Consider the following 13137-nt stretch of genomic DNA (forward strand, 5'->3'; position numbering starts at 1 on the left):
AAACAATCCAGTTGAATATCGTTGCACAGCTCCTTTAAAGTGCTTTCACCCGAACGCAAACTCATCAGTAAATGAAAGAATCAATTTTAAACATTCTTCTGGAAGATTTGGTGTTTTCTTCGATATCGCCATGTTTACCGAGACACGGTGTACTGATTATTCAGAAATCTTCCATATCATAGCACCATATTCTCGCAAGCGCGTCTGATTTCGCAACTCACGCTGCTGCTTGGAGGAACGGGGGTCGAAGCCTGCTCGGCCCGGTTCTTTCTTGTATAATTATCTACTCTTCTTAAAATTTCCAGCTGATTCTCGGCTATCGTTTTTTTTTTTTTCGGTTCGGAACGTTCCCAAATGTGTAGAGAGGTGTAAGAGCAGCGATAACGGGCTTCGTGGAGTCAGTCGCCCTTCCGTCGTATACGCAGGATACTTGCACCTTTGTCTATGTTTGTAGGCACAAGTTGGCCTGCATAAATTTTTATTTTAAATTCTATATTAGTTACCCATTTTTTATCTGTTTTGTCTAAATCACACAATAAAGCGCGGCGAAGGATTAGTTATTTCAAGAAGAGAAGGTATATGGTGCGATTTACGTTAGTGAGTATTATTACATTGCAAATGACTTTGAAATGTTTTGTGTAGATAATAATAGAACCATTATTTTACCAATCACTGGACAATAGCCCTGCAGCCTTTTTTATTTTTGTCAGCCTTTTGAATATTTATACAGCAAAGCAAGCATAACCTCGGTCGCGATGGTAATTTTAGTATAAATATACGCTTAGATTGTTTCAGGCGAATAAATGGAGATCCTTATATACGCAAAACTGTGATTCATCCTTCCGCTACAGCACCCATTGTCACCGCGCTCTCTAAGAAAGCATATTGCGAGGATTTCTGCTAATGGTTGACATATTTTATGTTGTAAACACAAATAAATATTGTAAACCTTTGGAATCGCACCTTCGAGATCAGCTCGGGCGCCAAGCAACCTCGCACTTTTAGCAACGTCCGTGGAGTGCCTCAAGGAGCCATACTCTCGCCTGTCCTTGTTAACGTGGTCATGACAAAGATAACAAGAGCGTTGCGCGCCTTGAACACACAGCGTATGCAGACGACATCACCCTTTGGGTGGACCCTCGGAACACAAAGCTTGACACCCAAGAAGCGCTAGCCACCATGCAGACGGCCTTGGACGCACTCGAGCAATGCCTGGAGACCGCAGGCAGGCAGCCCTCCCCAGATAAGACGGCGTTCTTTATCGTCGGCGATCTCGAGCACTCCAGAGATCAGATACACCTAACCCTGGGTGGTCAGCCTATAGGCAACCTGCAATGCTGTTTGGTTTGGCGCCATCTAGCGACTGAAACAAGAAATATTGGGTACCCCTGGGAGTGGCGGCTGCATTGTTCAAACGTGAGCTTTTACTCTGATGGCGCCTCTTAGCCTAGTGTCTGAATCAAGAAATACTGGGTATCCCAGGCAGCCGTGATCGCGTAACGTGCCAGTAGAGCGGAAGCTACGGCCCTAGCGGGCCAATCGGAACGTGACTGCGTATCACCGGAGCGCGCCTGAACCCCGAAGAAGTATCAGGCTTTCCGCTGCGTCATGCTCCAACATGTGTGCGTTGAGCTCGTATACGTCGCGTATTTCGAAGCCTTCGGCACGCAATGTGGGGCTTATCGTTCACCCTTTGTCAAGTTACAACGAGACAGGGTATAACCGTGCGCTCTCACGCTGCTGGCGCCGCCTGGCCGTTGCCGGTTGGCTATTGAGCGCTCTCGTGAGTGCTGGATTCGGGTACTGGGAGTACCGCTGCACGAGCAAGGTGGCGCACAGGAACGGATGAAGCAACTAAAATTAGCATGGCGACGATAATTCCACCAGATCAAAAGTATAGGCAACCGCTTCGGTGGCGCGGGCATGCAAACCGTCCGCTTGCTAACTCAGGCATTCCTCACATCGAAAGCCTGTTACGGGGCCACGTGCTTCGACCTGACCAAGGCACAACACAAGCAGCTGGAAGTTTTGCATCGAGAATGCCTGCGTGCAATAACAGGCCTTCCAAGACACACCAGAACGGAAGAGCTGTACCGATACTCGGACCTTCCTACTTTGCAAGCTATTATCGAGACCCGCTAAGCCGGCCATTATAGGCGCCGAACCTTTACTAGGGCCGGAGAGTGCCACCTAGAACTACAGGGTTTGAGGAGCATACCACACTGGGAGGGCGTTATGGCGAGACAACCGAAACCGCTCACTCACAAGGAAAGGCCTGAAGCCCCCCTGAAGACAGAGCCGCACATGCAGCCCGTACGGACCTCGTGGCGCACGCGGTCTTCGCAAAAGCCGTGTGGTATGAAGAAACCAAAGGGGCCACCCTAGCGTATGCGACCGGTCGGAACTGCTACGCTCAGACTCTCCAATATGACAGGAAGCCCAGCACGAGTCGTCTCGAACTTGATGCCATACACATGCATGCAAGAACTTTGCGACCGAGCAGACGTTCTCACTCGTATAACAATCTTAGGGGACTGCAGGGAGGCCCTCACACGGCCAGGAAAGACACCTTGCGAAGGCACGCTCTGCCAGCGGATCAAGAGCCTGTGCTCCGATTCGTTAATGGCTAACGACATCAAAGTACGAGTGAATTGGGTCCCGGGACACGCAGACGGCGTCGGTAACGAGGCCGCTTACACGTGGAGATCGAGGTAACGAGGCCGCTTACACAAGGGAGATCGCTCCAACCTAGGAATCTCAGACCCGTTCGCATTGCCGGACCCAGACCCCCCCGAACGGAAAACTCTTGCCCACCAAGAATATCGCCGTTGGCTGCGAGAACAAACACCTTAAAACCCCACACCGTTACCCAAGGGGCTGCCTAGGGGGGGCGCAAGTGCTGGTACACAAAGCCCGTACCCGAGCTGCACTCACAGAGTATGTGCTTTCCAGATGGCGAGACTACAAGCCATGGTGGGGCCGCCCACCAGGTCAGACGCCGGAGAACGAGGAAGCGTCGGGATCAAAAGCGCCGGTAGCTTGCACTACGTGCTCTGCCGGCGTTCTTCCCACTATTCAGCCCCTCTTATGGGACTGCAGCGGGTTAAAAGAAAAAAGAGCCGAGTGCCAAACCAAAGCATCCAAAATCTGCACCGACTGGGGTTACCCCAAAAAACGACCCTCATACTAAAGAGACACTACTCTCGTTATGGATGTTTGCGCGCTCGACCGGCGTCGACCGCAGAATGTGAACTTGTGCTTCCGTAGCGCCCCTCCCCACTGAGGCCATAGCGCCATCCCTTCTACAATAGAAAATATCATCATCATGTTGTAAACGTTCATCTTGAGGCCAGATATGTCCTTTACGATCTAATGAAGTAATTGACAGAGCCAACCAGACTTAATTACAATAAGATCAAAATTATGAAGGAATAACATGTCATTCAACAAAATTTCAGTAAAAAAGCGGTAGTTTTTCTACCAAGATTAAGCATCTCGTAATTAAAAACCTAAAGGATAGCATCGTTGTCAATTTAAATAGTTGTTTTAAGGCTCTCGGAGTGATTTTATTGCAAACAAGTAGTGCAATACTATATCAACAACCTTACTCTGAAGCTAGCTCATGTGTGGTGCTTATAATTCAATGTCTTTAAGATTTTCTGTCGTATTTTCAACTACTGATTTATACCTAAAGTTTCGGTGATCGCGTTAGTTGAAATTAAAACTTATAAAAAAATAAACAAACGGGACGGGCAAGGCTAGACATATTTCGACTTAGAGAAAAAAATATTTAATGATAGGCTGGTGGCGGATACTGGGAGCCTAAGGAGAGATGGGGAAATGAGGGAGAGAGGGAGGAGGCTCTATTGCAACTGGTTGACCAGAAGGTCAACAAAAACAGGAAGGGCGCATAGAGGAGGAGAGGGCGAAGACGTCAAACGGGGTAGTGCGGACGGATTGGGGGAAATTCGGTGGTGAGTGCGTGCCCGCATTGTTGAAGACCAACGATCAGTTGGCGCTCTCCACTTTTCTCACGCTTCCTCCTCTCCCCCCTTCTACCCTGTCCACCGTCGCCTCTTTCCTCCTCCCCCAGGGTGAGGAGGATCTTCGGCCTTGCATATTCCCATGTCTGGTACCCGGCATTTAAGTGGCCGGTGTCGTGCGGGTCATCAAGACAATCAATTGCGGTCGCAAGCACTCGACGCCTCCTTCTGAGTGGGAAAGCGAGGCGGGCACATATAATAAGCGGAGAGGGACGTATCGCGATAGACTTCTGTCTTTTAATATCAATTTAGCTTACGGCCACCTTGTTAGAGACACGTCAACATTGACGAATACTAAATAACACTTTTTCTCGACAGAAAAAGTTTTGAAGGTGTGTTTCTGATCTGGCTTATGCCCATACTAGTTTCAGAGCCGTAATATGACTACTGTTTATAAGCTAGGTGACTATCGTTTATTCACTAGTTTTAAGAAGGCAAAATAAAAAGCACATGCTTTTTGCAAACCTTAGCGATGTTTCGAAGTAATTTGTTGTCCTACCCTTTTCGTCAGGCACAAATGGCGAGACAAATTATGGCTTCCAAATGCGTAGCATTACCCTGTCATGTCGGTAAAGAAAATTGTCTTGCAAATAACAGCTAATATTTGAGTTCAACACCTGAAGATCCTTGTCGAATTACTTGTGCTTAATGTACGGCCCAGTTACTTATATGATTTGCATTTTTTTTACTTTGTACAGAAACGATTTTCACAAGTTTCTTGCACTCATTTTTTATGTATCTGTACGTTGAGTGCTGTTCATCGTTGTGTGCAGCACGTGTGCATGTAAGGACCATTTTAGGGTGTGAGGACAAGTCAACTGCACAATAAAGATTTTTCCTTGGACCCCATCAAACTTAATGTAGATAAAGTAAATAATTTTACTTTTAGGCACACCATTTCATATACGTTATATGCGGCGAAAATCTCATAATTAGTAGCAAAATATGAGAGAGGTATTTCAAGGATGTGACGGCAACGCCATTATTGCGCAGGTACTTCGGCATTAGTTAGAAGCCAATTCATAGAAACCTAACGTTTTAGAGCACAGCTAGGCTCCCGTTTCCGGTATGAGCGGTGAAGCCGTCGCCATCGGCGTAACCGCGCGTTAGATTCTAGGACATTTGCCATATTGACGTCACACGTGATGTCACGTGTGACTTCACGAGGGTCTCGTGGGTTACCCTAACGAGTGTTACGAAGGCTAGCCTCACGAGGTAGCTGAGAGGGTAACCCTCGTGAGGTTACCTCCTCGTGACGACACACATGACACCACGTGTGACGTCATTATAGAAAACACGTGAAGTATGACGTCACGTGACGTCATACGCATTTAATATTGGCAGTCTTCCACCTGAAGTTAGTGGCAAAATTTTTCATTCAAATATGGCAAAAAAACATTCCCACTACATTTACCTTCGTGACGTCATGTGTGATGACACGTGTGACGTAACAAGGGTAAACGTTTCACGGTAAATTTGCGGAAACATTTGCCCGCTAAATTTATCGGGGAAGGAAGAGGGAAATACCCTCCCGTCCTCTTCCCTAACAGCTGCGCTCTAATTCGGCGTTACAAAAAATTGGAAACGTTCTTGATTTGTTTTTTTATATGTTTTCCTTGCTAATATAAAACTCGTAAGAGCTGCTTCACCTAATTGTATGCAGCGCTTTAACTAGTCCTCACATTTGAACCTGTTGTAGTGTCATCGCTCATTAATTTGAAATACGAGCAGTAGATATATCCATGTCGTCAGCTCCGTCGCAAAGACTGCAGAATTCACAGGTAAACACACCTAACTCCCTTTGGCAGATGAAAGATTATTTATAGCCATATAAATCTACGAATAATATACAAGAAAGCTATGATTTTTGTTTTTTGTTTTGCCCATAGGATTGGAGTGGAGGCAGAATAATAATATACCAACAACGAACATACCTTTCTGCGAATTATCCGAGGGCCATTTCTTTCGGTAAAGACGAAATTCTCTGCCATCGAAGAAATTTTCTCCAATCGCAGTGTTAGTCCATTCTTAATATGCAATAACTTTTCCCCACTTGTTCCCCTTTCCTCAAGTAGGCGTGGATAGGCAATGTATTCCTTGGGAGGTCCTGTTTATCATGTGAACGAATAAAGCATACACCAAAGTTTTACCCCAATGTACTTTGCGAGATGCAAAATTGATTTGCAGATTGGAAAGTTTGGAGAAGTCGAAAATAATAAAAATAAATAACCGATAGGTAAAAACACGTAAAAAGGCTTAAAAAATACTACCAAATTAAAGATGCCCTCTGCAGGCAAACGCAGAGAAGAGTTTAGAAAAAAACTACACAATATCAGATGCAAATGGGCATCACATTTAGGAACCACGTGCTCTCTTGACACAGTCTGCTTATATCCTCAGAAAAGACACTTCAGGAACAAAAAAATCTTATAGCCCCCCCCCCCCCAAAAAAAAAAAAAAAGCAACAATTTTATCAAAATAGGTTCGTCACGAGGCTGACTTCGAGCTAGGAGTGATTTCAAAATTTATTTTTCAAGGATTTCAAGTCCAAAATAGAGGTGTTGAAACTAAACATTCGAGAGAAATCTCTCTGGTTGGGAAATACAATAATTAAAATGAAACGTACGGCTCCTACATGTTTAAGAATTGGTTGGTTGCCATATTCTGATTAAAAGAGAGGTATGCTTCTGAACCGCTCAAATGGGTTTCGCGACAAAAATATTGAGATCAAATTTGTTTTCGGGCAAAGCTATTTCTGTAAAATTACGTATCCATAAAAGGTGAATAAAAATATTTTGAATAGTTAAACTGTTAGCCATGAACGCTCGCCATTTTCAGCACTATAACGTAGAACATCTAAGGCCACATATAGATATCTATATTGTTCTTATAATTAAAACCGGAAAAGAACAAACAAGGCAGAGACAAGCACAGATATCTCAAAGTGCAGCTGAATAAATTTCAGGGAAACATGTATTATATGCCACTTTCTCACAAATCTTCGAAAACTGCTCACGTTACAGCGGCCACGCAACGCCATTTATGCTAAATGAATTTTATTGACAAACCACGCTTTATTTGCCACTCTTTCAAATCTACTATCAGAATGTAAGAGGCTTACGTACGAAGGCTGCCGAGTTTATGTCAAATTTGGTAGCTTCTCCGCACAATATTTTTTGTCTTTCTGAAACGTGGCTTTGCAATAGTTTACCAGACACTAATTACTTCAGTCCGAAATTCAATGTATATCGCCGAGATAGAGACTATTCTTGTACAGGGCAGAAGCTAAGCGGTGGTGTTTTGATTGCCTGTGAAGTCTCTGTTGCCTCGCATAGAAGGTTTGACCTTGAATCTTACTCGGAATGTGTATGGGTGGAAATTAATGCAAGTGACGGTTTTAATTATCTTTTGGGTACGTATTATTTTCCGCCTCTTTCTGACCAGACAGTTTTTATTGAGCATTTTGAGGCAATCAGAAAACAAATTAATTTCGATAAGTATCGTGTGCAAATATATGGAGACTTTAATTTACCAGGTGTTGACTGGCCACTTCAAAATGTGAATAGCAACAGCACCACAACTAACAAAGCATCTTCGTTATTATCTTTTATAAACTTCTGCGGGCTCGAACAGCACAATACGATAAAAAAAATAGCGTAGGAAATATTCTTGATCTTGCTCTTTCGAATATACCGATTTTAAACTTGAGTCCTGCCTTCGATCCCCTTGTACAGATCGATGTTTTTCATCCACCTTTTATTGTCCAGTTTTATCTTCCCTTCAGGTCACGAGTATCGTGTATGCCATCAAATTATTGCTTTTCGAAAGGTGATTATATGAGTGTTTATAGATCTATCAAGAATTTTGACTGGAGCAATGTTCTTGCTATGTCGGATGTCGATTGCGTTAGCGAGACGCTTACCTCAGTTACTAAAGATGCTAACGATAGCTTTGTGCCTAAAAACATAAACAAAATTTCCATCTATCCTAACTGGTTTTCGCAAGAACTTAAAGTATACCTGCGCAAAAAAGAACATTTTATCAGACTCTTCAAAAATACTGGTTATACACTTTGGTACACCAAATTTAGCATATATCGTGCTTTAGCAAAAAAATTGTTCAAGCGTGATAAACGTTTTCACCTCGATAGCGTTGAGAATAGCTTGATTCGTCGACCAAAAAAGTTCTGGCAGTTTGTAAAACACCACACGCGCGATGCAAGTCGAGGCATCTGTTTACGTGATGATGTAGTGCACACACCGGCCTATCATTCGTCGCCTGATGACGTTGCAAATATTTTTGCCGATTATTTTAGCAAATGTTACACTAGCTGCCACGGGTCTTTCCAGCCTGGTGACGATAAGATAAGCTGTCATGACTTCTTGCATTCCGTACAAGTGAATCATGTCGAAATTGCGGAAGCGATAAGAAAATTAAAACCAAAGTTTTCAAGTGGTGTTGATGGTATACCGAGTTTTAGAATCAAAGGATGCGGTGATTTGTTTATTCCCATTTTAAAGCACATATTTAATCTTTCGCTTAGTTCTGGGGTCTTTCCATCTCTTTGGAAGAAATCAGTTATTGTTCCGATTTTAAAGAGTGGTGATGCCTCGGTTGTTACGAATTATCGTCCTGCTTCTCTGCTCTGTGGGTTTTCTAAGGTTTTCGAGATTGTTGTACATACCCGGATGCTCTTTTATTTCCGTCAAAAATTAACACCTTTGCAGCATGGGTTCCTGAGTGGTAAGTCTGTCCAGACTAATTTGTGTACTTTTCTTGATTTTTGCGCTCCATTTGTTACAAATAGGGGCAGGTAGACACAATATACTTTGATATGACTAAAGCTTTTGATAAGGTCAGTCACAGATTACTCTTGCATAAATTATTTTTATATGGTCTATCCCCAGAGTTATGTCAGTGGTTCCAGAGTCCTGTCACTCCGCTCGAACTCTGTTCGCGTTGTTGATAGTTATTCCCATAGTTACTTTTCAACGTCAGGTGTTCCACAGGGGTCAATCCTGGGCCCTCTTTTGTTTTTAATATTTATAAATGATATAGTATCTTGTGTCCAGAGTTCCCAGTTGTTACTTTTTGCTGATGATATCAAGTTGTTTAGAATGATTCACTCTCCTGTGGACTGCGAGATCCTACAGCGTGATGTGTCCCTCATTTTTCAGTGGTGTGAACAAAATCTATTATTGCAAATCCTGCAAAAACAAAGGTCCTATCCTTGTGCCGACGCCATGTGCCTTTCAGTTTTACTTATCATCTTGATATCATGCCAATTGAACGTGTACTGTGTGTGAAGGATCTTGGCGTGTACGTTGATAGTGCCTTGTCTTTTAGAAATCATGTATCTTTTGTGGTAGGAAGTTCTATGAGAGTTCTGGGAATCATATCACGTTTGTCGAAGAATTTCAGGAGGCCTCATTGTTTGTTACATCTTTACAAATCTTTAGTTAGGTCACGTTTGGAATTTGCCTCGGTAATATGGAACTCAATATCTAGGGCACAGGCCTTGACCATCGAAAATGTTCAAAAAAGATTGATTCGTATTGTTTACGATAGGTACTTTGAAAGGCGCTGTTATTATGACTATGAATACATACTTAGGTCATTTTCGATTACACTCTTGTCTGAAAGGCGAACGATTCATGATTTTGTATTTTTGCATAAGGTTGTGAATAGTGTAATTGATTCGCCATCAATGCTCAGCAAAGTTAATTTTCATGTTACCTTAGGCCATACTAGGCATCCCGTATGCTTTGATGTACGTTCACCTTGTTGTACTTCACCGCTTTCTCGGATTCAGACATTATACAACAGCATTGCTCCTAAGCACCTCGATTTCTGTACATCCATTTCATTGTACCGCCATCAGTTGAATAACCTTGTAATTTACTGATAACATTTTGTTTGTTTATTTGTTTTTGGGTGATGGTAATATACCAACGTGTTTCTAGGATTGAACAGATGCACCAAAGTGAAGACCGCTGTGGTTGTTTTTGGGCACTGAAAATAAAGTCATTATTATTACTTTTCCCATTTTGCGTGTGTTCTTCTCCAGTTATCCTTCAGATTGCCAATATCTCCGTAATTGTATGAAGAAAGTGACGATGATGCAGGCCGAGTTAGTTCAAAGCACTAAAAACAACGCGCAGATAACGAAGGCGAGAATGATATCAACGGGGCAAGAGCTGTGACTATCAGTTCTTTGCCTGTACACCTTTTTGTGTGTGTTTTTATGCGCTGTTTCAGGTTGTGCATAGAAATACGACCTACTTAAGAACAATAAACATCACTTGCAATCCGTTGCCGTACTCATTAATCCGTACGGCAATTCGTTGCCGTACTTTAAAAAACGTTGTATCGATGTTCTCTGAGTCGATCGTTTAAGCATCTTCCCGTTTGTCCTATATAACGGCGGCTGCAAGATAAAGGATTAGAATAGACCACTCCTTGGACACAAGAAACGAAGTGATTTTGGTAATTTTTAGTGCACACGATCTTGTTTTTAACATCTGAATTTACTTTTCTGCAAAGCCCTGCAGTGGCTGAGACCTTACTAAAAAAAAGGCGTAGTAATTCCACCCTGAAGGATAGGCAAGTGAACAAAAACGTCACCGTTGTACCGTATCTTCGTGGTATCTCACATAACCTGAAGAAACTGGGAAGTAGAGTAGGTGATGAGGTTGTGTTTTCGGCACCTAATAAGTTGCCAGGGCTTTGCAGAAAAGTAAATTCAGATGTTAACAACAAGATCATGTGCAGAACACAGGCGTGGAGCTAATCGTTCAACCTAGGGTGCCTACAAGTTTCCGCTCCGCTTTGGGGTGGCAGCTACGTCTTGTCACCCTTTCCCAGATCCTCTCCCACCGCCATTTTTTCCAACTTCTTATTTTGCTCAACGTAAACAACGTTAAGTTTATGTACTCTCGAAACACCAGCAACACTGTGAGGCCACTTCCGTTTCCGTTCATAAGAAAAGTCGGAGGCTCAGCGGGATGGTGGTCGTGGTGGCTGTCGCTGTCTTTATTCGGATGTTTCATATTTTGATGTTGTGAGCAGGACGTGTGCGTCGCGTTTAACGAAACGCGAGTTCCCGCGACATAATGGAAGGCAACAGACCGGCATTGAACGCCGAGACCTCGCCGTCGGAAAGAGAGCGGTGAGCGCTCCGTTGCCCTAACGAGGATTAGCGGCGTAGTGCGACCGCACGACCGGCGAGTGTGACAAAATTGTCGACGGAAACAGCGGAGGTTGGCATTTTAACGAGGTAGGCAACACTGGTTTGTCGGCCACATGTATCACAAACGTTATCGCCAAGCTAAACAGCGGAGCGGCGGAAACGTGTAGGCACCCTATTTTATAACCTGTCTCCATAAAACGAGTCGCGCAAATTTGTTCAAAACTTTTGTCATCCGACTCTCTCTGACGCACTCATGGGATCTCGGGGGCCATGGTCTTTTTCGTTTGCCAAGTTCTGGAGATGGGCAGGGGGTCCACGTAGGTCCGGTTTCCGATATGCGCTCTTCATTGTTCTGGAGCTTTCGTGTGTTGGAGTCGCAGTCGTGATTTTTCGTTGTAAATGGCACGAATACGTTCATGCCAAGTTTTTGATAATGGACGTTGTCTTCATCGGAGTTTATGGAATTGCTGTGATGTGGTTGTTGGACGCGCTTCGGTAAGGAACTGCTCTTCGGCGAAAGCGAGACTTTCGTTACTGGTGTATTCGCACGACGGAGTTTCTTCCCGAGGAGAAGAATAAACGTTATCGAGTTTTGAGGTCACGTGCTCCGCGTCACGGATGTTCGCTGATCCCCCGAGCTCGCGGCGTGCTCGCGGGGACCCGAGGAGAATCTGTGACAGGTCTGCAGGATATCCGCCGTTCCGTCGGTATCCGTCGGAGCGGTCGGGCCCCCTCTTTTGTCCCCCTGCTTTTGAGGAGGGATAATGATAAATATCTTTAAAGCGATACTTCAACGAAATTTGAAATATTCCCGTCGTGTTCAGAAATAGGTAATAATATCCACAATATCCGGAAATGACAATAACACGTTTGGATTTGGAGCCTGGTGGCTGTATTTTTTGTTATAAACGGCCCACTCTGGCAAGCGCTCGGAGAAGGTGCTAATCGTTTAATTCGTTTTAAAATTAATTTTGGAGACTTTTTTAAACAAGACATTGGTACCTTCGATGTGATACTGCTTCATTGAACACATATAGACGAAAAATTGAGTGCCTAAAATCCGTTGAAGTATACCTTTAAAGTGTGGGGTGCCTTTTCTTTATTATTTTTCGCCTGCCTTTTTGTTGGATGAGCCCGCAAAAGTCGCCAACAGGCCAACACGCGACTCCGTCGTGCGAATACTCGCTTGGATTTTCTCCACTGCCTCCTCCTCCTCGCGCCGTTTCCTTCTCTCAGCTCTATGACGTACTCGGTTTTCTCCGGGGATTAGATCTCTCGTGTGAATGCACCATAAATGTGGGCGACTACCCTCTTTCTCGTCTTCGTGTTTGTGTTGCTCTGCGCTAACCAAGTCGGATTATGCCTCTATAACGGATTGCATGGTGTCGCTCTTTTATTAGGAAGTACACTGGAAGCATTATTCTGACAGTAGTGGTGCTGAAAACAGTGTCAATTTATATATATATATATATATATTACAGAGATTTATATATTTTGTAACTGTGTCGAGAATAAGCGGCGTGTAATGGTAGAGTATTAACGAAATCCTAGGAGCGATCGGAAACAATTTACAACAATTCAAATGCAACGGCCTATACAGGGTGTTTTTTCTTAAGCTGCGCCAAATTTAAAAAAAAAAATAGAACGTGAGATAGAGTAATTTGAGCCCTGGAAAAGTGTTAATGGCCATGGCATCCTAAAAAAATTAATTTAGGTAATTAGTTTGCTAATTAACTAAAATGTTTTTAACTAACTTTTTAATTTTTTACTTAAGATGGCATAATGTATTTAGAGGATTGAAGATCGACCATAATGTGGTCTAACCGTGTAGTCAAATTTAGATAAAAAAATTCCTGTTAGCGCTACGGGGTCGAGGAATGTCACTTTGGTAAATGTCGTTAAACC

The 13137-nt window shown here is 43.5% G+C and overlaps 1 pseudogene; it reads right to left on the reverse strand.

The window, feature by feature from the left end:
• The window catches only part of LOC120836250, a 73375-nt pseudogene that overhangs the window by 58097 nt on the left and 2141 nt on the right, over positions 1 to 13137 (reverse strand).

This window comes from Ixodes scapularis, unplaced genomic scaffold (assembly GCF_016920785.2).
Source record: "Ixodes scapularis isolate PalLabHiFi unplaced genomic scaffold, ASM1692078v2 ptg000460l_1___fragment_1__unscaffolded, whole genome shotgun sequence".
Taxonomy (NCBI): Eukaryota; Metazoa; Arthropoda; class Arachnida; order Ixodida; family Ixodidae; genus Ixodes; species Ixodes scapularis.